Source organism: Doryrhamphus excisus, linkage group LG16 (assembly GCF_037039965.1).
Source record: "Doryrhamphus excisus strain RoL-2023G ecotype Guam linkage group LG16, RoL_Dexc_Guam_v1.1, whole genome shotgun sequence".
Lineage (NCBI taxonomy): Eukaryota > Metazoa > Chordata > Actinopteri > Syngnathiformes > Syngnathidae > Doryrhamphus > Doryrhamphus excisus.
Genome location: NC_136372.1, coordinates 3928808 through 3956788, shown reverse-complemented (window position 1 = coordinate 3956788; position 27981 = coordinate 3928808). Strand labels below are relative to the sequence as shown.

General features: G+C 38.2%; 1 protein-coding gene across 1 annotated transcript in view; it reads right to left on the bottom strand.

The window, feature by feature from the left end:
• The window catches only part of hs3st4 (heparan sulfate (glucosamine) 3-O-sulfotransferase 4), a 111215-nt gene that overhangs the window by 14172 nt on the left and 69062 nt on the right, over window positions 1-27981 (bottom strand). The window lies entirely within an intron of this gene.

Sequence of the window (27981 nt, the reverse complement as noted above, 5' to 3'; positions counted from 1 at the left end):
CCATGAATGCACACAAAATACCCCAAGCACACAAAATGAATATTGCAACGCCAGTTGTGAATAATACACGATGCTTTTGGGGTTTGTTCCCAGATGCTATTACCGCGTTCAGGCACAGGAACACCGCTACGTCAACTTTACTTCCCCTTTGCTAAGCTCTGTCTAAAGCTTGGAAAAAAAAAAAAAAAAAAACCTCGCCTTGCATCATTGTCAGTGTCTTGCGTGAGATAGGTATTAAAAACATAATGAAAAATGCCAAGCATTTGTGTTGATTCAGTACCCTGGAGCAGAATGGGCCATGATGGGGGTATTACACGCTATTGGCTTTCTGCTGTCAGACCTGTGGCGTCAAGTGGAAGTTGGCTGGGAACAATTTCCACGCAGTCACAAGGACTTTCTCATGGATAAACGCTGCTGGAATGATCAGGAATTAACACAGGGAGAAAAAAAAACACAATTTATTCAAAGAGGTTTTGTCATCGGAAACTCTACAAGGAAGTATTTGAAGAAGAAAATAGGAATAAAATACACGGGAAAATCTTTTGTTTCCCTTTTTTTGTCAGGATTTAACGAAAATTATTAATATGTTGTATGTAATATTGTATTCTCATGAACTTTATTCTCATAGGAATGAGATGTTTCATCTAATTGTATTTGAAACATTTTTCAAAATCATGTTTCCAAAGGAAATAATATATATATTAATATATAATGTAATTAAAATACCGTGAAGGTGACTATAGGGGTGCTATTTCATGTCTAGAGGGCTCTAATAATGTTGGGTTCACCATGAAGGTGACTTTAGGGGTGTTATTTCATGTCTAGAGGGCTCTAATAATATTAGGTTTACCGTGAAGGTGACTATAGGGGTGTTCTTTCATGTCTAGAAGGCTCTACTTATGTTAGGTTCACCATGAAGGTGACTATAGGGGTGTTATTTCATGTCTAGAGGGCTCTAATAATGTTGGGTTCACCATGAAGGTGACTATAGGGGTGTTATTTCATGTCTAGAGGGCTCTAATAATGTTAGGCTCACCATGAAGGTGACTATAGGGGTGTTATTTCATGTCTAGAGGGCTCTAATAATGTTAGGTTCACCGTGAAGGTGACTATAGGGGTGTTATTTCATGTCTAGAGGGCTCTAATGATGTTAGGTTCGCCGTGAAGGTGACTATAGGGGTGTTATTTCATGTCTACAGGGCTCTAATAATGTTGGGTTCACCATGAAGGTGACTATAGGGGTGTTATTTCATGTCTCGAGGCCTCTAATAATGTTGGGTTTACCGTGAAGGTGACTATAGGGGTGTTATTTCATGTCTAGAAGGCTCTAATAATGTTAGGTTCGCCGTGAAGGTGACTATAGGGGTGTTATTTCATGTCTCGAGGCCTCTAATAATGTTGGGTTTACCGTGAAGGTGACTATAGGGGTGTTATTTCATGTCTAGAGGGCTCTAATAATGTTAGGTTCGCCGTGAAGGTGACTATAGGGGTGTTATTTCATATATTGAGGGCTCTGATAATGTTTGTGTTGCTCTAATATTAACATTATTCACATTGTTTGACTAATAGGCTGTTTTCACCCACAAAACAGTATGAATTATTCATATATTTATTCATATATTTTGGAAAAAACATGAGTGGAGCCGTGAAATTCAAACCACAAAGTGGCGAAGGACCACTTTAATTGTAATTTTTTTGTTATGTTTTTGTTTTCCTCACACAATTAAGAGCAAAGAGCGTTTTCTTCAATTTCCTGTCCTCAGTCAAACTCCTTTTTAACCCAGAAGAGTCCCAGCGTCTCACATTTAAGTTGTGCCTTAAGCCTTCCATAGCGAGCCGTCATTAGCTTGGGCGTAGAATTCAAAGTTAAGGCTACACATGCAAGCCCTGCGGGTGCACCTTAAATTCCGCTAATTGGTCATTTTGTTCGACATCAAACCTGCAATAAACGTAACTTTGCTCTTTAGGCGCTAATGACTGCAAAAAAAAAAAAAGTACTGGAATAATTGTTCCACTGTAAATTAGAGTCTGGGTACTGTGGAGGACTCCATTCAGTTTCTGGCTAACCACTGTCATATTAATGACTGCGTGCTCATTATTGGCACACCCTTAATTAGCATACATTTCATGCACGCTATGAATCATGCATGTCTGTGTCTGCAGTGATCCCATATGAATGTTCTATTATTATTATTATTATTATTATTATGAAGCCTTATACCTTTTTTAAATGGGTAATGGTTGTATTTTTTTTCAACATACTTAACAAGTTACATGGGTAAGTTTCAGGAAAATATACGTTCCCAACTATAATAAGTAAATAAATATCTAAAAGAAATTGAAATGACTATTATAGACAAAGTGACAAAGGACCACTTTAATTGTAATTTTTTTCTTTTGTTTTTGTTTATTATTTTTTGTTTGTGTTTATTATTATTATGAAGCCTTATACCTTTTTAAAATGGGTAATGGTTGTATTTTTTTTTCAACATACTTAACAAGTTACATGGGTAAGTTTCAGGAAAATATACGTTCCCAACTATAATAAGTAAATAAATATATAAAACTAATTGAAATGACTAGTATAGACAAAGTGGCGAAGGACCACTTTAATTGTAATTTTTTTCTTTTGTTTTTGTTTAAATCTAAATTAATTTAACTAAATAACAGCTAAATATTGTATCACATATAAAGAAATGTCAGCTAAAGACTAAGCAATAACACAATGAGTCACACAATGCTAACGAATGACGTCCAGGGGAAATTACATCCCATGGCGACTTATCATCATCATCATCATCATCATCATCATCATCATCCGCAGTGTTTCCCGTGCCTTTACTTCTCACGTTTAATACATGTAGCACGTAGCAAAGTGTTGCCAAGACACCTTGAAGAGCAATCAAAGAAAACACTGCACCGCAAGTTCAATTCTTCTTGGCGCATCACGCGGGGGCAGGTGGAATCGCTCGCTCAAATATTGATGTTGGCTGTTGCAATAGCGCAGAAAGACACCCGGTTGACTGCTGTGAAGCCCCCCCTCTCACCCCCCCCCCCACCCCGCTTTTCAACTCTGCTTCTACTTTTATATGACCCTATCAAATTAATTCAGCATCGTTTTAGCAATATGAATATGCATAAATCAGCAGATCAGCATTCTCTCTAACCAGATCATTATGCACGTCTAACGGACCTTATTAAACTTTGCCCTGGGCTGTGTTCCCTTCAAATGACAATAGACAATAAATGGCAATAAAAAAAAATATATAGAACCGGTTTAAAATAATCAGCATGTTCGAAAAGTAGTAGGAAAAAGTCGAGCAAAAAGAATGAATAAACTATGGGTGACAACAGAGGCTGTTTTATTACTCCTTAAACTCCTTGTACTTGTTGTAATTATAACATTAGTCCAATATTATATTTTTAATTACAATTATTTGTAGTTTTGTCTCTCATATTTGAACTTTATGCTGCTAAAATTGCATTATTTTTCCTTATTATGATGTTATTCTCATGAAATGATCACTTTCTTGTTGGATTATAATTTTATTCTGAATATTTTTTGAAATTATTTAATTGTAATTATGACATTAGTCCAATATTATATTTTTAATTACAATTATTTGTTGTTTTGTTGCTAATATATGAACTTTATGCTGCTAAAATTGCATTATTTATCTTTATTATTATATTATTATAATATATCTTGTTGGATTCTAATTTTATTCTGAATTTTAAAAAAATGAATTAATTGTTATGGCATTAGTCCAATATTTTAAATTACAATTATTTATTGTTTTGTCACTCATATTTGAACTTTATGCTGTTAAAATTGCATTATTTTTCCTTATTTTTCTTGTTTCTCAATTTTCTTGTTGGATTCTAATTTTATTCTGAATTTTTTACAATTAATTAATTGTAATTATGACATTGGTCCAATATGTTAAATTGCAATTATTTGTTGTTTTGTTGCTCATATTTGAATTTTATGCTGCTAAAATTGCATTTATGACATTATTCTCATAATATTATCACTTTCTTGTTGGATTCTAATTTTATTCTGAATATTTTCTGAAATTAATTTAAAAAAAAAAAACGGGCTGCAAATGCCCCCCCCCCCCACCTATTAATAATTCAGCTTTTTGTTGGCATCACTCTGCAGCAGTGATATGATGCATCATTGTACGTGATTTGACTTCATATTTGGATGGAGGTGGGTAGGTGTGTGTGTGTGGGGGGGTGGGTGGGTTGGGGATGGGGGGGGGGGATCTCACAACATCTGGATGCAAAGAAACAGGCTGCTAAGAATGTTCTAATCATGCAGACACGGCCTAAGCTGCTCCATTATGGGCTAAGCTGACCTATCAGTTGGGCTTTGGCTAATCCAAATTGTGCTTTGCCTGCCAGCGATTGCTCAATTCAGACCGTCTGCGCTGAGGAGGAGAGTGGAGGGGGGGTTCGGTGTGGTTGTGGTTGTGGTAGTGGTTGTGTGGGGGGGGTTGCTAACATAATTCACCTGTCGTGTGAGCCGCTATCATTTAAAGAGATATTTATCTGTCAGTGTCATATGTGCACAAACGCAAGAAAGCTATTTCCCCCCCCCCCCCAACTCGTTCCCATTTTGGTGCCGTTTGCATGCCAGTTAGGACCAGTTTGATGTGCCTTGAAGAGCGTTTGTATTGGAAACGAGCATACATCAGTGTCAAATGCGGAGAGTGACTGATATCTTTGACTGCAGACATTCATGAGCAAATCCTACAGCAGGAGTGAAGAACAAACAATCGGGTGTTTTGTTGTTACGGTCTGCACTTTTTGATGATAAACTGGCCTTTTTTTTCTTTTTTTTTTTAACCTGTATAATCTGGCTGACCAGCCAGGACACCTTATATGTGTTGGTGGATGCAGACTTAGTTTTTATAGATGTTGTGCACACTAAAATGATCAAAGAACGTGCTTTTAAAACATGCTAGACAATAATTATATGGTCATGTCACATCATACTTCGGTATGTGTAAAAAAAATAAAAATAAAATAAAAACAAAAACAAAAAAATATTTTTTTTATTTATTATAAATTAATTTATAGATTTTTATTTATTAAAATATTAAAGTTAAAATATTAAAATAAAAAATAAAAAAATGAATTAAAAAATAAAAATACACTGGAAAATAAAATAAAAAATAAATACAAAATAAAAAATTATAAAAATGCACTGAAAAATAAAATAAAAACAAAATAAAAAAAATTATAAAAATTAACTGAAAAATAAAATAAAAAATAAATACAAAATAAAAAAATTATATCAAAGGCAGAAAGTCAACAAATGCAACAGTTACTGATTGTAAAAGTACCAGATGGAGGCATAGGATCCAATAAGCTTTGCTTCTTCCTACTCCTTTTGGACATGTGGAACTGTGAACTGATTATGTGATGCATTCAATTGCATGTTAAAAAAAAAAAAACCTATTAATTGTCACCCAAAGCATGCCTTTCCTGATCTCCCTAGTCATCTCTTGAATAAAGGAAGTGCAAACAGCATCAACACGTACGAGAGGTAAACGTGAGGGAGTCAAAAAGTGGAAAAAAAACTACATGAACTTGAAGGCAGCACATGTTTAAATTATATCTACAATTTTATATACAGTCACAGGGGCTATTAAAAGTGTAGCTACAAACACATAACCAGCATAGAAAGCTTTCTAGATCTTCCAGAATCTGCACCTATCCTAGATATATTCATCTTGTACCCTGGCACGCCCATATAAGGAAGCCCGGCTCAGGGTTACCTGAAAAAAAAACATCCCAAAAAGCAAAATATATAAGTATATTAAAAAATTTCCGAGTATGTTACATTAAAATAAAGTTTTCAGCAGAGTTTGACTCCGCTATGTGACCTTTGCCACGAGGCCAAGCATTAGCAAGCTATTTTAGTCGGCGGCTGCCATGATAGCAAATATCAGCAGCACACACACACACACACACACTCGTCGATTCCACAGCAAAACAGCACTCGCCTGGCTGACATGACTCAGGGGAAATTAATTTGCTTCAGCCATAAAACGCCTGCTTATTTAATCACTGTTAGATTTAATCTAACACCTTAATCTCATCGGGTCGCTTCTCCCTGCCGCAGCGTCGTACCTGCAAATAAGTAGGAAGGGATTAGAGTCGGAGAGAAATAAAAACAGCCTCCTGCATCCTACAAGTGCAGTGCGGTGTGGGGGGGGGGCAAACAAGCACTCTATTAAATGTCTCTCTCTTACGGAGTGACGTGTTCGAGTTCCCGCCATGTATTTTTAATATGGTCAGCATCAAAGTGTGGCGAGTGCCTTCCCTCGCTCTCAGTGAATCAAAGAATTGATGCTCGCCAGCGTGACACGGGAAGGGGGGGGCAACATCAAGCGTGGATCGTAGCAGGGTCCCGACCTACTTGCGTTGGACAGTGTGTGGAAGTGGTTTTACGGGATGCGTACATGTATTCTTTATGGGATTATTTAGAGTTCCAGTGACTGAACAGTACTTGCTAAACAGTCGGCCATTTGCACATTTCCACTTCCTGGTGGAAACCAACCTGTTCGTCATCACTTTGAGGGGGGGGTACTGTATGTTTGGGGCATTGCAGTTGCCTTGAATCAACTTTAGTAGATATTAATGCTGTATTTTTAATAAGGAACTGCAATTTACTAAAATCATTGCACTTGTAAATCATTACATAATGTTGTATTTGTACGCAGTAATACTTCCTTTATCGTCATTATTTAGTTCCAACCCCGACCATGATCACTGCGTCACTGCCAAGCATGATTCAGAATTAATATTATTTCCAGATAACAGATAATACAGTATTTATTTAACATTAGAGACCTCTAGACATGAACTAACACCCCTATAGTCAATGTTACACTAGTATTAGGCAATATAGTAGACATCATAGGAGTAAGTAATTCATAAACAAGACATGTGCTTGCGTCTTACTATAAATGTGTCCCTAGGGGAGCTGAATGACGGGGGGACAGGAAGTGAAATCTGGAGTTCAGAGTTTAGTTGGTGTCTCATTACTGACATCTAGTGACCACTGTGGGAGACGATATTCACAATTTGAATGTGTCTTTTAATCGCTTATATTTGTCTCGGCTTTCTACTCTGCATGTTTTGCTAACTCCTCCCAAAATGTAGGCAACCAATCAGGACCCATGTTTTTCCATCATTCAGTGTCATTTTTTTTCCCCATGGAAAAACATGCTAGGTTAATTAGCGACTCCAAATTGTCCATAGGTATGAATGTGAGTGTGAATGGTTGTTTGTCTATATGTGCCCTGTGATTGGCTGGCCACCAGTCCAGGGTGTACCCCGCCTCTCGCCTGAAGACAGCTAGGATAGGCTCCAGCACCCCTGCGACCCTTGTGAGGAAAAAGCGGTAGAAAATGAATGAATTAATGAGTTCTCCTCCTATTTTTTGTGGAAGTGGTAACTTTTTAGATTCTTATTTTGTTTTTTCCCACCCTTGGCCATCTCTGTGTGGAGTTTACATGTTCTCCCTGTGCATGCGTGGGTTTTCTCCGGGTACTCCGGTTTCCTCCCACATTCCAAAAACATGCTAGGTTAATTAGCGACTCCAAATTGTCCATAGGTATGAATGTGAGTGTGAATGGTTGTTTGTCTATATGTGCCCTGTGATTGGCTGGCCACCAGCCCAGGGTGGAGAAGACAGCTGGGATAGGCTCCAGCACCCCTGCGACCCTCGTGAGGAAAAAGCGGTAGAAAATGAATGAATGAATGAAAAATGGTCGCCCCCTGTTGGTGGAAACAATCGTAATCGTCTTGAGCCTGGTGGTTGCTGGTTCGTTTCTCGGTTGGTTGGAAAAAAAATAAAAAATCTCGGTTCAGGATTCATGCACACACTTTCTCATTTATCCTCATTTAGTATTTGTTTATGAATTATCGTGGAATTGCCTCATTTTAAAAACCATAAAAGCCGTGTCCACTCGAGCTAAGCCATGTGAAATGAATGATGGCGTCCAGTTCCAGTGCTTGTATATACATCACAACGACAAAATACAACCGGCGACACCTCAGCTGTGAAACCAATCATACAAAGTCGGGTCGCCGAGCATCTCGCCGCTTTTCAATAGCGAAGATGTGAGGGGGGGAGATACCAGGGTGTAATCCCTGAATGGATCTGGGGTAGAGCCCCCTCAGAGCCCCTTTTGATCACTTCCACTAAAGCCCCAACACACACACACTTAATCTGCCCGGCAGAGGTAGTGTGACGCAGCAAGCGACTCTGCCACAAAAACATCACAAATGCAGGATAATGTTTTGCAGATATACAGATTAACTTGTGTAATCCAGGCTGCCCAAAGGGAGAGCTTAAAGGGAAATGTGTCAAATGTTTATAGATAAAATTAAACCATAATCTCTGAAGACTTCCCTTTTTTTTTTGCCGCTATTGTCCTCACATGTTCTGCTGTTGTACTCCGGAAGTAAGGAAGAGATGAAATAATCCTTGTTTTATTGAAATAGAATCACAAGAGGCGTACTTTGGACTATAAATAAGAGTCAAGTAGGCGCTTGACGACAACGGTTTCCCCCGTCTTGAGTTCTGATTTAGTTGTCGTTAATTACCGACAAGACGAGTCATTCATTAAATGGCACGTCTTAATCACACACCTGAATGTAGACGCAGGTGAGTTTTTTTGTTTATTCCTATAATGAAAAGTGGCATTTATCATTAATAGCTAGCAAGGAGTGATTGCATTAATGAAGGTACAACGAAGTCACATGCGCAAAATGCTTTACAGTTTATAACTTAGACGGCAATAGAATCAAAGTGGAATCGACCAATAGCATTCCACCCCTTTAATTCTGGTTGAAATCTGAAATATTGATTGTATTTACCATAAAAATAAAAATAAAAATAAAAATAAAAATAAAAATAAAAAATAAAAATAAAAATAAAAATAAAAATAAAAAAATATGGGATAACACCAAGCAATATTTAAAAAAAATTTTATTTTAAAAAATTAATTAAAAAATTAAAATTAAAAAAATATCTATAGTATACCTACATTGGCGCTAACCACTCAAAAACTATGAACAAGTACGTCATAATAATTATCATCTTTGTCAAACTGGGTTGTTTTTTTTTTTTTTTGTTCCTCCCCTCTTATCTCAGTTTGCCGCACAGCATGTGACTCAAGGGTGATTCCTTCTGAGGTGTAATAATATTACATTAGAATTATTACACTCAATACAAACTGCATTTATTACAATCCCAAGGCAAAACCTGGAATAACGATGCACTTTCAGGTGTCACTTACACTATTGCACTATTCAGATATCCGGTATCTCATTTATTTATTTATTTATTTATTTTGTTTGGACAACCCAACAAAAATAGGCACACCTGTTTAAATATGATTCACGTTTTTTTTTTTTAAATGTTGAGTCGTTTTTCGTACATTGCATGGTTTTTGTGCAGTATTACACATAACTAGTCCATAACTTGTCCTGTACTGTATTATTCCGTGAAACGGAGTGCCCAGACAAAGCAGCTGATGTGTTGTTTTTAATTGTGTGACTGCTAAATAACACACCACGGGGCCAAAGAAAGTCCCGAGTGCAAGCACTTGATATATAGAAGGTGATAACACGGTTGAATTTGAGCTTGCCACATGAACTATAAATTACAATAATTTATAATTATTTTATATTGTCGTCTGTATTTAAAACTGATTATTTCTCTATATATTTTTTTCTTAATATTTTTGGAAAAGATTGGTTATATTTACATATTTTTTTTAAATGGCGAAACAATTACAAAAATGTATTCTAATATTGATATAATTTGTATTTATTTGTATAATAGTGCCAGTTATGATGAATAACCTACATTAGTCACTATTGAATGACTTTTATAATCATATGATTCATCCCACTTCCACCCATGTGGAGTGGATAAATGAGTGATCCATATGGAGTACTCTGGAGTACTACGTAGTAGCGTGTATTCATGATGAATCTCCCAGGAAAACCTCCATAGCAGCTCCCCCCTTTCATTTCACTAAGAGCTAATGTAAACACAATAAGGAATAAATGTCTTATATTCTGCCATGTGCCATAATACGTCCACAGCAGGTTTCTATCATCTTTTGTCTGCCCCCCCCACCCCCCCACTTCAGTCAGCTCCGGCGAAATGGAATTTGACACCAGGGGTGTGTACTTTTTGTACAATAAATTAATTGCCTAATGACTCTTACACACGCGGGCAATGTATCCTCACGATGGCGTGGCGAGGGAGAAACGGGGAGCTTATGAGCGGCTTTGCCGAGACAAAAGGGTAACAGCCTTTTGACTCTCGAGCAGTTTAGCGGATATCGTCACATCAAATGCGCCTTTGGGGCTCTCAGAAAAAATATAGGATATGCTCATTGGGTTTCTCGGATACGTGCTAAAAGGATAACGGACGGCGTGCTCTAAAATACATCCCTCAATGCACACTGGTATCATGTAGAGTTATTTGATTTCATGACGCCTCAAGCATGGCAACAGAACGGGATGGTGACCATTCAAAAGTTTTCGAAAAGGCCGCCACCGGGGGTCCCGTATACGTGTGGTTCCTCGGGCGATGTTCACTTTATCGTGATATGCTGATACGCATCTGGGAGGAATTTTCTCTTATCGCATCGACGTTGTCCGTCTGCTGCAGGCGGTGGGCACATTGAAGTAAATAAAACCCGGATTTTGAGTAGAATTCTGTTTGGTGCCATTATTCATGAAATATTACGTAATGTAATGAGTTCATTCTTTTTGGAATAAACCCCCCGAAAAGCCCCTTATTGTTGCGCTTACTTAGACAGAAGCGTATTTGAAAGTACTTCATTATCCATTGTTCTGTGGTATTCAGTTTGTGTGTCTGGCAGAACGATTTACACAATTATTGTGGCCACTAGGTGTCGCCAAAAACACTGCATTTCTGCCAAGCATGATTCAGTATTGATATATTGACTATTTCCATAGCGGGAGAATAGATAATACAGTACTTAACATTAGAGACCTCTAGACATGAACTAACACCCCTATAGTCAATGTTACACTTGTATTAGCCAATATAGTAGACATAATAGGAGTAAATAAGTCATAAACAAGACCCGTGAAAACCCACGCATGCACGGGGAGAACATGCAAACTCCACACAGAGATGGCCGAGGGTGGAATTGAACCCTGGTCTCCGAGCTGTGAGGTCTGCGTGCTAACCACTCGTCCGCCGTGCCGCCTGATTCAGGATTAATATTGATTATTTCCATAGCGGCAGAATAGATAATACAGTATTTATTTAACATTAGAGACCTCTAGACATGAACTAACACCCCTATAGTCAATGTTACACTAGTATTAGCCAATATAGTAGACATAATAGGAGTAAATAAGTCATAAACAAGACTTGTGCTAGTGTGTGAACACCTGTGAAAACCCCACGCGTGCATGGGGAGAACATGCAAACTCCACACACGAGGGTGGAATTGAACCCTGGTCTCCGAGCTGTGAGGTCTGCGCGCTAACCACTCGTCCGCCGTGCCGCCTGATTCAGGATTAATATTGATTATTTCCATAGCGGCAGAATAGATAATACAGTATTTAACATTAGAGACCTCTAGACATGAACTAACACCCCTATAGTCAATGTTATGTTACAATGTTACATATTAGCCAATATAATAGACATAATAGGAGTTAAAAAAAAAAACGTGTTACTATAAATGTGTCCCTCGGGGAGCTGAATGAAGGAGGGGACAGGAAGTGAAATCTGGGGTTTAACAACATTACTGACACCTAGTGACCAGTGTGGGAGATTTGAATGCGTCTTTGAATGACTTATATTAGTAGTTTTTGTTCATTTTTCTGCTTGAAAATGCTTAAAATACATCGGATATGTTCTTTATGCCCACTTTAACATGTTAGCATACAGTAGATTGAGACTACTAATCGGGAATATACATTACAGTAATTTCTTCTTTACTGCAGTTAATTGGTTCCGGACTGTACCAAGATAAGTGAATTTCCACAAAATAGGATTTTTATTACGCATGGGTTCTGACTTTCGAATAATTCCGAGTATGTATTTCGATTGTGAAATGGTCGTTGCCTGATTTTATGCATGAAGCACGCTATGATTTGTGTAGCCTGAACACGCCCTAAAATGGGTACCTCATTACTTTAGTAAAAAAATTATTTAATTATTATAATTATAATTATGATTATTATTATAATTATTATTATTATTATAATTATTTAATTATTATTTAATTATTTAATCATTATTTTACAAAAAATTATCCTATTTGGTCTAAGCAAAACCTTCTTAATTGGTCCAGCTGTTTACATCAATAAACCTGAGACGGCGGTTCAGAGCCCAGCAAAATCCTGGTGTAAAACAAGCGGAACAATGTCGAGGATAAATGTTCATTAGCTGGAGTGGCCCAGCGAGGCCTCGGCCACTGGAATAGTTTTCATCTTCCTGAAATAAATGATCTCGGTTCTTCATTATACCGGAGTCAAATCTGTTTATTGTTCCTATTTAGTCCATTTCCCAGTGCATTCATTTTTTTTTTTTTTTTTTTTTTTGGTGAATTCCTGCAGTTTAATAGAGCAGATGTCGGCGTAATTAATATTACACTGCGCAGTCATCCTTCATACAACAAGGATGTTTATGCTCCACTGCCTAAAGGCCCGTCTCCCAAACACTTGGATGTGGAGGAAATTACGCATCGAGTGTTTTTCAGCACCATTTTTAATGGACAGTCTTTATATGCGTAGCACTTAAAAAGCTTGTCGGGAAGAATTTTCCCCTCAATTAAACCTAAATTGTTCGTATGATCACAAAAAAAAAAAAAAAGTCAACACACAGGCATTGCTAATCTTATCAAGCCACGCGGATTGACGCGTTCAAATCCCCGGTAATTTGCATGCTTGGTGTTTTAAAAATTGGCACGTTATGTTGGGATTGCTAGTTGAGAACGAGCTCGGCGAAGGTTCTGCAGCTTGTCTTCAGGGAAGCGGTGTGAGTCTGGTTGGATGTGGACGAGGTCGCATTACAAGGGGAAACAATATTATCCTCAATTGCTGCATGATAATGGCTTCATTAAAAAAAAAGTGGCTTTTTACCTCGACAGGATATTTAGGCTATTAAAACAAGCTTTATTTTTCTCAGCTTATTAGGTGAGGGGGAAGAGGAAGTAAGTGACCAAAGACAATGTCTGTTTCCTTACCCAATTCTGATTTTGTGTGCCTATAACTGATGCTTTTCTATTTATTGATATACGTTTCAGGGTGTCAATATCAGACAGCACCAACCAGGAAGTAAACAAACCTCACTTAGCTGTGCTTTACTGTGGGTGTATATCAAGCTGCTATATATATATATATATATATATATATATGCCTTAGTGCCAAACCCCTGATTACCGTATTTTTTTCCAAGTGTGTGGTTGTTTGGAATGGATTACCGTATTTTCCGGAACAAAAGTAAAGATTGGCTACAGTGTTGGGTCACAATAGGAACCATAGTGTGTCTACAATAAACCAGTTCTAGCATAAACATGACTATAGGGGTGTTATTTCATGTCTGGAGGGCTCTAATAATGTACAAATGCTGTATTTTCTAGACCAGGGGTGGGCAAACTTTTTGACTCGCGGGCCGCATTGATATGACACAATTTACGGGGGGGGGGGGGGGGGGGGCAGACTATATATTTTACACGTAACAGTCCACCTGGTATTATTGTATCTGTAAAATTGTCATGCAATTATTATTTATTATTTTATATTTATATTTAAATATTTTAAAAATAATAAAATATTATAATAATTACAATAAAATTAAAATAATAATTATTATATTATTATTATGTAAAATATGCAAATATAACAATAATATTAGATATAATTAATATAATAATTAGCATTGATATAATAATTATAATAATCATAATAGTTCTAATAATAATTCTAATAATCTAATAATAATCTAATAATAATAATTATTATTATTATTATCATTATTATGTGCTTGTGTCCCTTTTTTCAGGAGCACTTTGTAAACAACAGACCATGTCAAAAAACGAAATTGATAAAACCATCAAAAGGTTGGCTCAGGCCATGATGCCAGGTTGTATGTTGAGTTTAAATGAAATACTTTGGAAAGATTGGGCGGGCCGTATTCAAACACTTGGCGGGCCGGATGTGGCCCCCGGGCCGTAGTTTGCCCACCCCTCTTCTAGACTATAAGTCGCACTTTTTTTTTTCCATAGGTTGGTTGTTCCTGCGACTTATACTCCAGAGCGACTTATAAATGAAAAAACTGTTTATGTTACATAAACACTGGACACCTTTTCTGTTTATGTTTATTTTTTGTGTAGCGGAATAACCATTGTGTTAGCATATCTTACACTTATTCAGTCTGTTTTCTATGTATGTTTTGGTCAGTTTTGTGCGACTTATATAGTCTAGAAAATATGGTATATCACTTTTGTGATATAGTTTGTATTTGTTGAACACCTGAAACAACCCGACCGTAACGCAGGTAAACAAGATGCTAACACAGAAACAAGCATCTCATCAAACCCTCGTGCTAGCTTGACATTGACGTTCATGACTAACAATATTAAAAACAAACAACCTAAAAGTAATAGCAATTAACAATGGTGTCATCTTCGTATGAACACTAAATTCAGCACACAGCAGCTTAACATCCAAAAGGTATACCTGTATACAAACATGTACCAATTTGCTTCTGAGCAATGCGTCATCCTCCATCTGCGGTCTGAGTAGCTTTATATCTGACTCACACAAGCTTATTTCTCACTTCTACACAAGCTTAACTTTCACTTTCGCATTCCATTTTCTATGCTGCTGGTCCTCCAATGAAATGCATTATGGGAAAACTTTAATTTTGGGACGTGGAGACGTACAGTTGGCATGTTATTTCATTGTTTTCAAATTGGAACCTTATCAAGAGACGGGACCAGCATTTCCATATGGATTATTTTTCCCCTTTAGAAGTCCGACTGTATTGTAAATCCGGATATGACATCCTTCCCGCCCCCACTTGAATTTGTATTCAAAAGGCTACCAATGATGAGGCACTATTGCACTCGTTTTAAAAGACAAAGCAAAACACCTTTCAAAGACCAGCAGCTTTTAAGATTATTATCTCATTTAGTTGCAAAGCGGACAAATCAAACGTCGCCGTAACAGACGCCAGAGGCGTTTCAAGGACGCGGCGATGAAGCTGAGAGAAGAGCGTCTCATTTCGGATTGATAAAGACACAGTTCATGTCCCATTTGGACAACCTCTTTCATATTTACGACGACTTAATGTGCCGTTAGGAAGACGCACGACCAATCTCGGGATCCGTTTTGTCAAACGTTCCAATAAAGACTGCAATTATTCATGTCGCTTAAGTGCTCTCCATCACACCAGCGTGCTAGCTTTGACTGACTTAGCGGTGTGGGAGAAGAATTGGGATCATTTTCTTGCCGGCACGTTTGGGGGGGGGGAACACAGTTAATGTACAAAATAGGCAGCATGGAATGAACACCGGGATTGGATATCAGACACATGATTTCAGTGTGCAAATGTACTGGACGTTCTAATCACTTCTTCTCTAAAGGACGACTACTCCAACTTCATATCGGTCCACATACACAAAAGGTATTTTGATCATAAGGAGAGTCTAGACCAGGGGTGGGCAAACTTTTTGACAAAAATAAAGATTGGCTACAGTGTTGGGTCACAATAGGAACATAGTGTGTCTACAATAAACCAGTTCTAGCATAAACATGACTATAGGGGTGTTATTTCATGTCTGGAGGGCTCTAATAATGTACAAATGCCGTATTTTCTAGACCAGGGGTGGGCAAACTTTTTGACTCGCGGGCCGCATTGATATGACAACATTTACGGTGGGGGGGCAGACTATATATTTTACACGTAACAGTCCACCTGGTATTATTGTATCTGTAAAATTGTCATGCAATCTGCTATTTTTTTTTGCAATTTTTCGGAGTGTAGTTGCAAGTCCGTAATGAACGGCGTCTTACTACGATCCCTACTGTAAAGTCGTTTGATTCAAAGTATTTCTATTTAACATCCATAAAATGAGCTATTAAGGTAAATACTAGTTATAAATATAATAAAACACATCGATGCACACGATAGCGTGTAATGATAATAGTGTGCCTAATTCCCAGACAAGTCTCCGCCCCCGCGTCATGCCGAGTGACAAAAGGAGCTCCGTCAGTCGTTTACCTCGACTTTCAACAAAAAGCAGCACTTCCCTTTTTTTTCTTGCTCCGCATCCACCTCCGACGATGACATCCTTTTTTTGGATGGAATGAGCCGTGTTGAGGCGACGGCGGTGACGCCATGCTCTTCCTGTCCTCAAAGAGGTGCTTTTTGAATAGCTGTCAAGTCACATCGTTATTGTTGCTGGGGGGCAATTTTCGCTCGACAAACGTCGCGACCACACTCGCTGACAGACTCCGCCGTTCCGAGTCTGATGTATTATTTTCATATCGGAACACTTTGAAGCACGTATCCATATTTCTGTGTTGCTACATTCAGTCACAAACGCTACGACCTCACCTTTCGGGGGGGGGGGGGATCTTCATGTTATCTTTTCCCCACATTTGGACTGAAAGGTTTAGTATGCAGCGGAGCAACCTGATCCCAATTTAGGTGTCACTGTGATGGTTAAATTGTCAGTCCCAGGGCAGCCGTACCCTTAAGCACGACTCATTTTCACACATTTTTCACTTCAAATGAGACCATCCGCCGCAGAAGTATATTAGCGGAGATATGAAAGTGCAGCCAAGGCCTTTTGGAATATGAAGACAAACGTCATAACGTTGATAAATCAAGTGCAAAGTAGTCTCTTACAGGTTTTAAGTCGTTCTTAGATATTATGACACCTTTAGATTCAGTCCATTAGCTTCTCATAGGAAGCCTTCACACACACACACATATTGTGAAACAGTAGCTTTATATTTGACTCAGAAAAAAAAATTGCACTCACACAATCATCATCGTAGTATGAACACTAAATTCAGCACACAGCAGCTTAACATTCAAAAGGTATACCTAACAAATATACAAACATGTACCAATTTGGGTCTGAGCAATGCGTCAGCCTCCTTCACAGAAAAAAATTGGACTCACACAAGCTTATTTGTCATGTCTACACAAGCTTAACTTTCACTTTTCCTTGTCAATTTTCGAGAACTTGTATGATTTTATGCATCTTTTATGGCTTTTTCAGTTGTCTGCTATACGCGTGGTTTTTTTGTCCGGGTACTCCGGTTTCCTCCCAGAAGACTATTGGGAGCAGTGCTTATTTATCATGTCTACACAAGCTTAACTTTCACTTTTCCTTGTCAATGTCGAGGACTTGTTTGATTGTATGCATCTTTTATGGCTTTTTCAGTTGTCTGCTATACGGTTAGACTTTTAGGACTCCTTTGAGGTTTAAGAGGCGTATGCCGGAATAACATAGCTGGACTCATGGTGTCATCTGAGGATGAACACTAAATTCAGCACACGGCAGCTTAACATTCAAAAGCTATACCTGACAAATATACAAACATGTACCAATTTGGGTCTGAGTTAATGCGTTCATCCATCTGGGCTCTCGGCTCCAGGTTCCTCTGGTGGATAGAGTAGCTTTATATCTGACTCACACAAGCTTAACTTTCACTTTTCCTTTTCAATGTCGATGACTTGTATGCTTTTATGCATTTTTTATGGCTTTTTTCAGTTGTCTGCTATACGGTTAGACTTTTAGGACTCCTTTGTGGTTTAAGAGGTCATACTGTATGACGGAATAACATAGCTGGACTCATGGTGTCATCTGAGGATGAACACTAAATTCAGCACACAGCAGCTTAACATTCAAAATGTATACCTGACAAATATACAAACATGTACCAATTTGGGTCTGAGGTTCCTCTGGTGGATAGAGTAGCTTTATATCTGACTCACAGAAAAAAAATGGACTCACACAAGCTTATTTCTCACTTCTACACAAGCTTAACTTTCACTTTTCCTTGTCAATGTCAAGGACTTGTTTGATTTTATGCATCTTTTATGGCTTTTTCAGTTGTCTGCTATACGGTTAGACTTCTAGGACTCCTTTGGGGTTTGCTTTTCAGGTTTTATCTACCTATTTGACAAAGTTTGGGGTATAAAATCAGCAACACTTAAAATGTAAAAACATCCTGCTGGCAACCAGTTGATCAATTTCCCAAGTTAATGGCTTGTGTTCCTTCTAAACATTAAAAAAAAGTTTCCGCTCCTTTACTGGACCGCGACAATAAACAAGTTGGCCGTGTGTCATCAGCACCCGGGCGCCAAGCGAGAGTGAGCACCACTGAAGTAGTTCCACTGACCTCCAAACGCCGTTTTGGAAGCGAACACATCACTTGCCAAGACATGGGCGTCCCTTGGCAGGCCCGGGCGCTACCCAACTAGTTGCCGCTGTTTTGTTTCAATTAACATGCGCCGTTTTAAATTTGCTGAGCGTGACACTTTTCCGTATTTCAGCACCACACTCCCCCCTCCACCCCGCCACACCCCCCCCCCTCCAGTCCCCTCTGACTTGGAGTGAAATAATTAACAGCTGTGCTGACACTTAAATCTGTTGTGCTTTACTGTTTTCATTAAACGTGTCAAAGTCCTTCAGCTTCGTCATCTCCGCGGGGACCAAACAGGGATTTGTGAATATGGAACCTGCTTTCCACAACTGGGAGGGAAATGTCAGGGCGGCAACAATTAATTAACTGATCATTAATTAGCAACTTTTTTTTAATTTAAAAATTTACATATCCTCTGATTTCAGACTCTAAAATATTTTGTAATTTTCCATGAAAGCAATTTTTTTGCCTCTTTTCTGAAATGTTGTGGAGCAAACCAGTAAATGTTTGTGTTGGGTTCGCATTGATGTGGCTTGTGTATTATTCTACAAATATAAAGTAACAAAATGCAGCAAAAATTATTGAAAAATCAGCAATAATTTTACAAGAATAAAGTCAAAATATAAAAAAAAACATGCAATTCAGTGATAAAAAATCATTTTACGAGAACACTATATATATATATATATATATATATATAAGGGAAAATGCAATTTTTGTAGAAAAATAAAATTTTTCTAGTCTTAATATTGTGAGAAACAAAATATTTTTATTTTTTGGAAAATTAGGTGGTCAGAAAAACATTGTTTAGAATAATATATTAATATTTATGTTAATAATAATATATTCTAATATATTAATATTATAAGAATATTATGGGAATAAAGTAAACATTACGAGAAAAAATAAACAGCACAAAAAAATAACATAAAAAATATAAAAAAAATGGAAAAAAATAAAAAATTAAAATAATAATAATAAAAATATAAAAATAATAATAATTCCAATACGATACTGTCCTGTATTTAAAGGTTATTAGCAAGTGAAATAAAAGAGAAAGAATGATGAAAAACAAACAAAATCTTTGATCTGCAGCATAATTTATTTTCTTCTTTCCACTCCAAGGTTTCATGGAAGTCTATGTACACTAAAAAACTCTTATAAAAACCCACAAAAGTCGAAAGATGCTTTGTCTTTCTTCTTTTAATTGCCTTTTTTGTAGCAACATATGACTTTCTGACACAAGGGTATAGTAGCACAGCTAAAAAAACGTTGTTTTTTTTTGTATAATTATGAAATATGCATTGTTTTCAGTTTTGGATAACCCCGGTTGGAGGTTGTTTCTTAACATCCGCCTGTTGCAGTGACGTGTGTGACGTGTCTAGAAATGCCTGAAATAAGCAAATATGCACGGTAAACAATATATTGGTCGTGTTGCTTTGTCGGAGAAGAAGTAGGATTGACTGTCTTCTCTTCTTTAGAACCAGCTGATCAACAAAGTCAGGGTTTCTATAGGGACTAGATTTCCGTTACACATCAAGGGGCCGGTCAGAAATAGCCGTCTAGCTGCATGCACGTATAAGTGACAGATCCTTGAGTATTTTTAAAACCCACTACAAAAAGACACAGCGGATGAAAGCCTACGTTTTGGTCGTACGATGTTGGCGTGTTATAAGCGTGTTGTCATTCTTCCTGTCGACATCAGAAGGTCCTCCAAAGAAGCGCACGTGAGTTTTGAATACTTTGTTTCTCAGGAGGTTCGGTAGCATTTTCTAGCAAAGAAGCGGTGTTAACAGGAGAATGAACCTTTTCTAAACGGCTGTCATTTCCTGGTTGAAAAGGTCGCACAAAGGAGGTGGCCGGGCTTATTACCCTCACAGGTAGGGGGGTGTTTTGATGGCTGTCACATAGGCGTGTAAAGGATTCACTTTTTTTTTGTATGGAACATTCAGGACATGGCAGAGGTGTACCAATTTCCTCCAGGGAGTATGACCTCACCATATTGTCACAGTGGAACCTCCGCTAACACCATCAATCTGTGCCTAGCAAGGTTTACAATCAAATATCCAAAGTAGTAGATAAGAAAAAAAAATTGTAATCCCAGCGCGGGCAACAACCAAAGCTCAGTGAGGTCCAATTTCTAAACTAAAGCCGACTTCTTCTTCCTCGTATACCTGCTGTGGAGGTCGTCCCGATGACCATAAAACTTCCCATTCTCTGTTTGTTGGTGTCGTGGTTGTATCTGGTTTCAACCAATTCTTGGCTAAGGGGCTGAGCCAGGAGACAGGAAGGACGACTTATAATAAAACAGCAAAATGTTGTATTACTTGGAAAATAAAACATTGGAAAATATTCCATTCCTAACAATACATATTCAATTATTTCCTATAAGAAATAATGCAAACCCATTAATGCAACAAAATTATAACACCCAACAAACAGAACAATTGTAGTTGTTCATCCATAAAATATTAGACTAAATGAGCATTTAATTTGACTTTTACTTTGATTAAAGACCTTTTTTGACGGACGATCGCATCCAATTCCGGTTCCCAGAAGGAACATGCTAACACACCGTTTTGTTAAACAAACAAAAAAAGTACATTACTCATAAGCCCCTCTACCTGCCCACACAGACATTATTATTATTTATTCAAAATTATTTCAATTATTTGTTCAATTTACTGTTTACGCTGTACATTGTTGTTCATATTTGATGTAATCGATTTATTCTCCACAATATTTATTTATTATTTATTATTATTTATTATTATTTATTATTATTTATTATTATTTATTATTATTTATTATTATTTATTATTATTTATTATTATTTATTATTATTTATTATTATTTATTATGTATTATTATTAAACTGGAGCCAGGCAACAACATTTCATTGGCAATTTCACTGCTGTGTTATTGTGCAATGACAATAAAGGAAGTCTTTTATCTACCTAGCTACCTAGCTAGCTACCTACCTACCTACGACTAACACAAGACGAACGTCATATTGTACGCTCACCGGGACATGCAACCTTTTGTATACATTTCGATGTAAAGCAAAGAACATGCTAACTAGGGCGTATGCTAACCAAGGTTCCACTGCACAATACAGCCCAGCCTTTTATCAAGCAGGATTCCATCTCGTCATCACTAACACAACCCGAACGTCATATTGTACGCTCACCGGGACATGCAACCTTTTGCATACATTTCGATGTAAAGGAAAGGCCGTGCTAACTAGGGCGTATGCTAACCAAGGTTCCACTGCACAATACAGCCCAGCCTTTATCAAGCAGGATTCCATCTTGTCATCACTAACACAACCCGAACGTCATATAGTACGCTCACCAGGACATGCAACCTTTTGTATACATTTTGATGTAAAGCGAAGAACATGCTAACTAGGGCGTATGCTAACTAAGGTTCCACTGCACAATACAGCCCAGCCTTTATCAAGCAGGATTCCATCTTGTCATCACTAACACAACCCGAACGTCATATAGTACGCTCACCGGGACATGCAACCTTTTGTATACATTTCGATGTAAAGGAAAGGCCGTGCTAACTAGGGCGTATGCTAACCAAGGTTCCACTGCACAATACAGCCCAGCCTTTTATCAAGCAGGATTCCATCTAACCATCGCTAACACAACCCGAACGTCATATTGTACGCTCACCAGGACATGCAACCTTTTGTATACATTTTGATGTAAAGCGAAGAACATGCTAACTAGGGCGTATGCTAACCAAGGTTCCACTGCACAATACAGCCCAGCCTTTATCAAGCAGGATTCCATCTCGTCATCACTAACACAACCCGAACGTCATATTGTACGCTCACCGGGACATGCAACCTTTTGTATACATTTCGATGTAAAGCAAAGAACGTGCTAACTAGGGCGTATGCTAACCAAGGTTCCACTGCACAATACAGCCCAGCCTTTATCAAGCAGGATTCCATCTTGTCATCACTAACACAACCCGAACGTCATATAGTACGCTCACCAGGACATGCAACCTTTTGTATACATTTCGATGTAAAGCAAAGAACATGCTAACTAGGGCGTATGCTAACCAAGGTTCCACTGCACAATACAGCCCAGCCTTTTATCAAGCAGGATTCCATCTAACCATCACTAACACAACCCGAACGTCATATAGTACGCTCACCGGGACATGCAACCTTTTGTATACATTTCGATGTAAAGCAAAGAACGTGCTAACTAGGGCGTATGTTAACCAAGGTTCCACTGCACAATACAGCCCAGTCTTTATCAAGCAGGATTCATCGCTCGTGCCAAGAAGTCGATAGAGCTTAAAAACCCTCTTCCGTTGTTAGCTTTCTGTTTTAGCTTTGTCGTTTTAAAAATAATTAATTCTGTTTACATAAAAGCTAAGCAGTTTTTTCTTTCTTTGCTGGATCAAAAATGACCCGAACCGTGACCTTAAAACCGAACTACATACCAAATTGTAATTGTGGCCTTGTGAAGGAACTAATGTGATGGGGGGGGGATATAAGTCAACTAAAAACACGGCGTGGATCAAGGCCTGAAACTTCATTACAGCCAATTAAAGATAAAGCCGCTAGAAAAGTCGGGTTACGAGGGCACTTTCAAAACCGGAGCAATTAGTCTCCGCTCGTGTCAAAGTTATCGTTGAAGGCTGCGATGCCCGACTCAGGACAGCGTTTAGCTCCCCACAAGAAAAATCTCTGACCTTTGCTGCCTCACAAATCCTCTGCAGTGCGCTCCCCCCGGGGGGGGGGGGGGGGGGGGGGGGTGGGGGGGCGAGACGTACACGTGCCCTGATCTTACGACCGCTCGGCAATTCCATGCAGACAGACGGTTTTTTTTTGTACGACAAAACATTGTGGCCTTAAAGGCGGCAAAAACAAAGCGTGACCTTTGAAGTGATGTACGGCGAGCGTTAAAATGGACCCGTTATTGCAATAATTTGACTCTCATCTTCGGCGACAAGGGGATTGCGGTGGAGTTTGTAGCTGACAGACAGGGACCAATATACGTGATGAATGGTTGTGGGTTCAAATACCAACTTGAAGGGGTACTTGTGAAGAGAATAGCTTTTGAGAATAACAATTTTCAACATAAAAACATACAAAAATGTCTTTTCAGTATTAATCTGATAATGTTGTTCATTAAGCTAAAATAACAGTGGTTCAATGGTGGAGCCCTGCGGTGCACCACTCTTCCAAATTATACAGTCACACCATACCCACGTCTAATCAAATAGCTACATTAGGAATGAACAAATGCGGCGGGCTCCCAGCAGAGGCTAGCATATGCTAACACGTATTGTTTCCGTGCACTGTTGACTTCTCCAACAGCCATTAAATATGGATGCCGGTCTCTCCTTCCAAACTGTAAAGCTCATCTGACCGAGTAATGGATGGTTCACGCAGCGATTGAGACACCAGAACAAAAGCTTATTGAAGCTAAAACAATGCGGCCCTTTGAGAGGATATGATCACGGCCAAAAAGTACAACTTTTTTATGACGAGGAAAAATGCAATTTTTTTTTTAGAAAAATATTTTTTTTCGAGTCTTAATATTGTGAGAAATAAAATAATTTTATTTTTTGGAAAATTAGGTGGTCAGAAAAAAGTTGTTTAGAAGAATTTATTAATATTTATATTATTAATAATATATAATAATATATTAATATTATGGGAATAAAGTAAACATTACAAGACAAATATTTACAATAATTTGAAAAAAACGGCACAGTTGGGGGGGGTGGCTACTAAAATTAAATAAAAAAATAACAAAATGCAGCAAAAATCTGCATTCATTTTACAAGAATAAAGTCAAAATATTAAGAGAAAAAAAAGTGAATCCATTGAGAAAAAAAATATTTTACGAGAACACAATATGAGGAAAAATATGCAGAAAAATATTTTTATTCAAGTCTTAATATTGTGAGAAACAAAATAATATTTTAATTTTTTGGAAAAATCACCATTCATTTTACAAGAATAAAGTCAAAATATTAAGAGAAAAAAAACTGAAATCCAGTGAGAAAAAAATAATTTTATGAGAACACAATATTATGAGGAAAAATGCACTTTTTGCAGAAAAATATTTTTTATTCAAGTCTTAATATTGTGAGAAACAAAATAATATTTTTATTTTTTGGAAAATTAGGTGGTCAGAAAAAAGTTGTTTAGAATAATATATTAATATTATAATAATATTATGGAAATAAAGTAAACATGACAAGAAAAAATAAACAGCACAAAAATAACTTATATAATAATATATATATTATTAGTTATTATATATTATTCTTATTATATATGTATTAGTTATTTTATTATATATATGTATATGTGTGTATGTGTATATATGTATAGTAGCACAACTTGTTTCCACAAAGTACAACCACAAACCGAAATGCCGAAAAAACGCACACAAATCATCTGTTTTTTTTCGTTATTTATTTTTTTTACTCGTTTGTAACAAACATGAATTATAACGGCTTTAAATCCTAATTTATTCTTCCACATCGCATTTTGTCCGTCTTCTCCCAATAAGTGAATAACCCCGCCGCACCTGTGAATCTAATAGGCGTAAATATTGATTTTGCAGTAAACGTGTTGTCTGTGAAGGCAGCGAATATCTACTGCTCACTTGACTGAGCAATTAAAGACAGCCGAGTCCACAATGAATGTTCATGTTCGGCTTCAGATAAGAAGCCAGACCCGACACTTCGGGTGATTAATAGCCTTTTGCTAGCTTGGTGAGCTTTTTAGTGACCTCATAATTTACCTTTTTTTTTTTTTTTTTTTTTTTTTTTAATGGTTCCAGTCTGCTCCGCCCCGTGAAATTGACCATTAGGGTCAAATGTCAGCGCTGTTTGTATGAATTCAGCAACGACACATACAGGGAATCGAATCTTCCAAGGTGCTGAATCAAAGTACAAAGTCGACTTCACGGTAGTAAAAAAGTAGTGCATAATAAGCGTGCAGTATTGCTTTGTAAGGAACATCATCTCTACTGCTCACTTGTACTTTTGAGTGTGTAAAACCTCGGGGCTTATTTTCATTTACATAGAAAGAATAACACCACCTCGGAAAAAGATCATAAAAAAAGTATACAATTTATGCATATGTACTTAAAAAAAAAAAAAAAAAAAAAAAAAAAGTGACATCCCAAGACCAGGTTGAAGAATAAGGTTACACCTGCTCTGGCTGTGCGGTTACCGTAGCAACAGTGAGAAAAAGGATCATTCCAGGGCCATCTGTTTATTAAGAAGAAAAAAAAAGACACATAAAGTAAAGGGAAAAAAAACAAAAGGCGTATATTCCATATACATATATTATCACGGCCATGAATTTTTCACACCGGCAGAGAGGGGTTCAAACAGGGGACAGAGTTGAAGCGAGCCATGGAAAGCAACCGTAAAAATAAATAAACATCACCGCTAACCATCCAGATTGGAAGAAGGCATGACTAAACGTGGACGGGTGGGAGTTTCCACACAATGCCGTGTTTTTACTCCACAATATGCAAATGTGATACATCATTGTTTCAGTTACATTCATTCATTTTCTATACCGCTTATCCTCACAAAGGGTGCTGGAGCCTATCCCAGCTGTCTTGGGGTGAGAGGCAGGGGCCAGCCAATCACAGGGCACATATAGACAAACAACCATTCACACTCACATTCATACCTATGGACAATTTGGAGTCGCTAATTAACCTAGCATGTTTTTGGAATGTGGGAGGAAACCGGAGGAACCGGAGAAAATCCATGCATGCACGGACATTGAACTCGGGTCTCCTAGCTGTGAGGCCTGTGCGCTAACCACTCATACACCGTGCAGTGTAATGTAAGATTCCTTATTTATAAATGGAAAATGTGTTTCTGACCTCCTAAATATGGTTTTTAACACTATTAGAGACCTCTAGACATGAAATAACACCCCTATAGTCACCTTTAGACTTTCAGTCATTCGTTTTCGACTGCTTATCCTCACGAGGGTCCTCGCTGGGGGTGCTGGAGCCTATCCCAGCTGTCTTCGGGCGAGAGGCGGGGTACACCCTGGACTGGTGGCCAGCCAATCACAGGGCACATATAGACAAACAACCATTCACACTCATTCATACCTATGGACAATTTGGAGTCGCTAATTAGCCTAGCATGCAAACTCCACACAGAGATGGCAGAATTGAGTGTGGAATTGAACTCGGGTCTCTTAGCTGTGAGGCCTTTGTGCTAACCACTCGTCCACTAATAGTGTTAAAAACCTATTTAGGAGGTCGTAAACAAATTTTTGACGCTTTAACTAGTAAAATATTCAATTTATAAATAAGCAATCCTACATTGCACTGCATGGTGTATGAGTGGTTAGCGCGCAGGCCTCACAGCGAGGAGACCCGAGTTCAATGTCCGTGCATGCATGGGTTTTTTTCTCCGGGTACTCCGGTTTCCTCCCACATTCCAAAAACATGCTAGGTTAATTAGCGACTCCAAATTGTCCATAGGTATGAATGTGAGTGTGAATGGTTGTTTGTCTATATGTGCCCTGTGATTGGCTGGCCTGAAGACAGCTGGGATAGGCTCCAGCACGCCCGATAAGCGATAGAAAATGAATGAATGAATGAATGAAATTGCAGCTTGAGTATTCTCATTCATCCGTGTCATTGTATTTTCAGGTCATTGAATCCATCACGACTGGACCCTTCAGGTTGGCTTGGACATTTCATCATCCGAACAGATCATCATCATCAGGTCAGAATCCTGTCCTATCTAGTCTTTATCATATCATATGCTCAGGTTAGATAGGACAGCTTGATAAAACGGCTGTCCCAAACTGAGATGTCCCATCAGGCTGTCCTATCTAGTATTTATCCTATCACACCTCAGTACTTCATAGAGATCTAGTCCTCTTTAGTCTTTGAGCTTGAACCGATGAATCTTGCCGGGATGAGACAACCCGAACCAGACCGGGTAGCGGATCAATTCAATGCCCTGAGCTTTTATCTCGGATTCCGACTCTACCTTAGAGCCGCCGCGCTGTATTAGCTTAGCGCATTAAAGCAGACCGCAGCCTGTCACGGAGATGATCAGCGTCATTAGAAGACGCCGCCGTACGCGCAGGACGTTCTCGGACCCGACATCCGCGCTTCCGTGCTTTTAGAAGGAAATATCACGGTGTTGCCGTGGCGGCCGGTTAATGAGCATCTCTGATCAATAGCAGCAGTTGTATGGGGACAGAGGATTGATTGGAGGGAAAGCGCGTACGGCGGCGCTTTGGAGCCTCCGACTAATTTGCAGGCCGCTTGTCTCTCTGCTTTTCGCCCTTAATTGTGAACTGTAGCTTCAACGCTAACGCCATGAATTTTTCAGGCGGCTAGTAATGAAGTATAGCTTGTGGCCTTTTTTTTTTTAAATGGATTCCTGATGAGGTATAAACCTCCAGGAAATGATTTATTAAAGCTTTGAGTGTACATTTAGATGATTCATCCCGCTGTATTTACATCCATC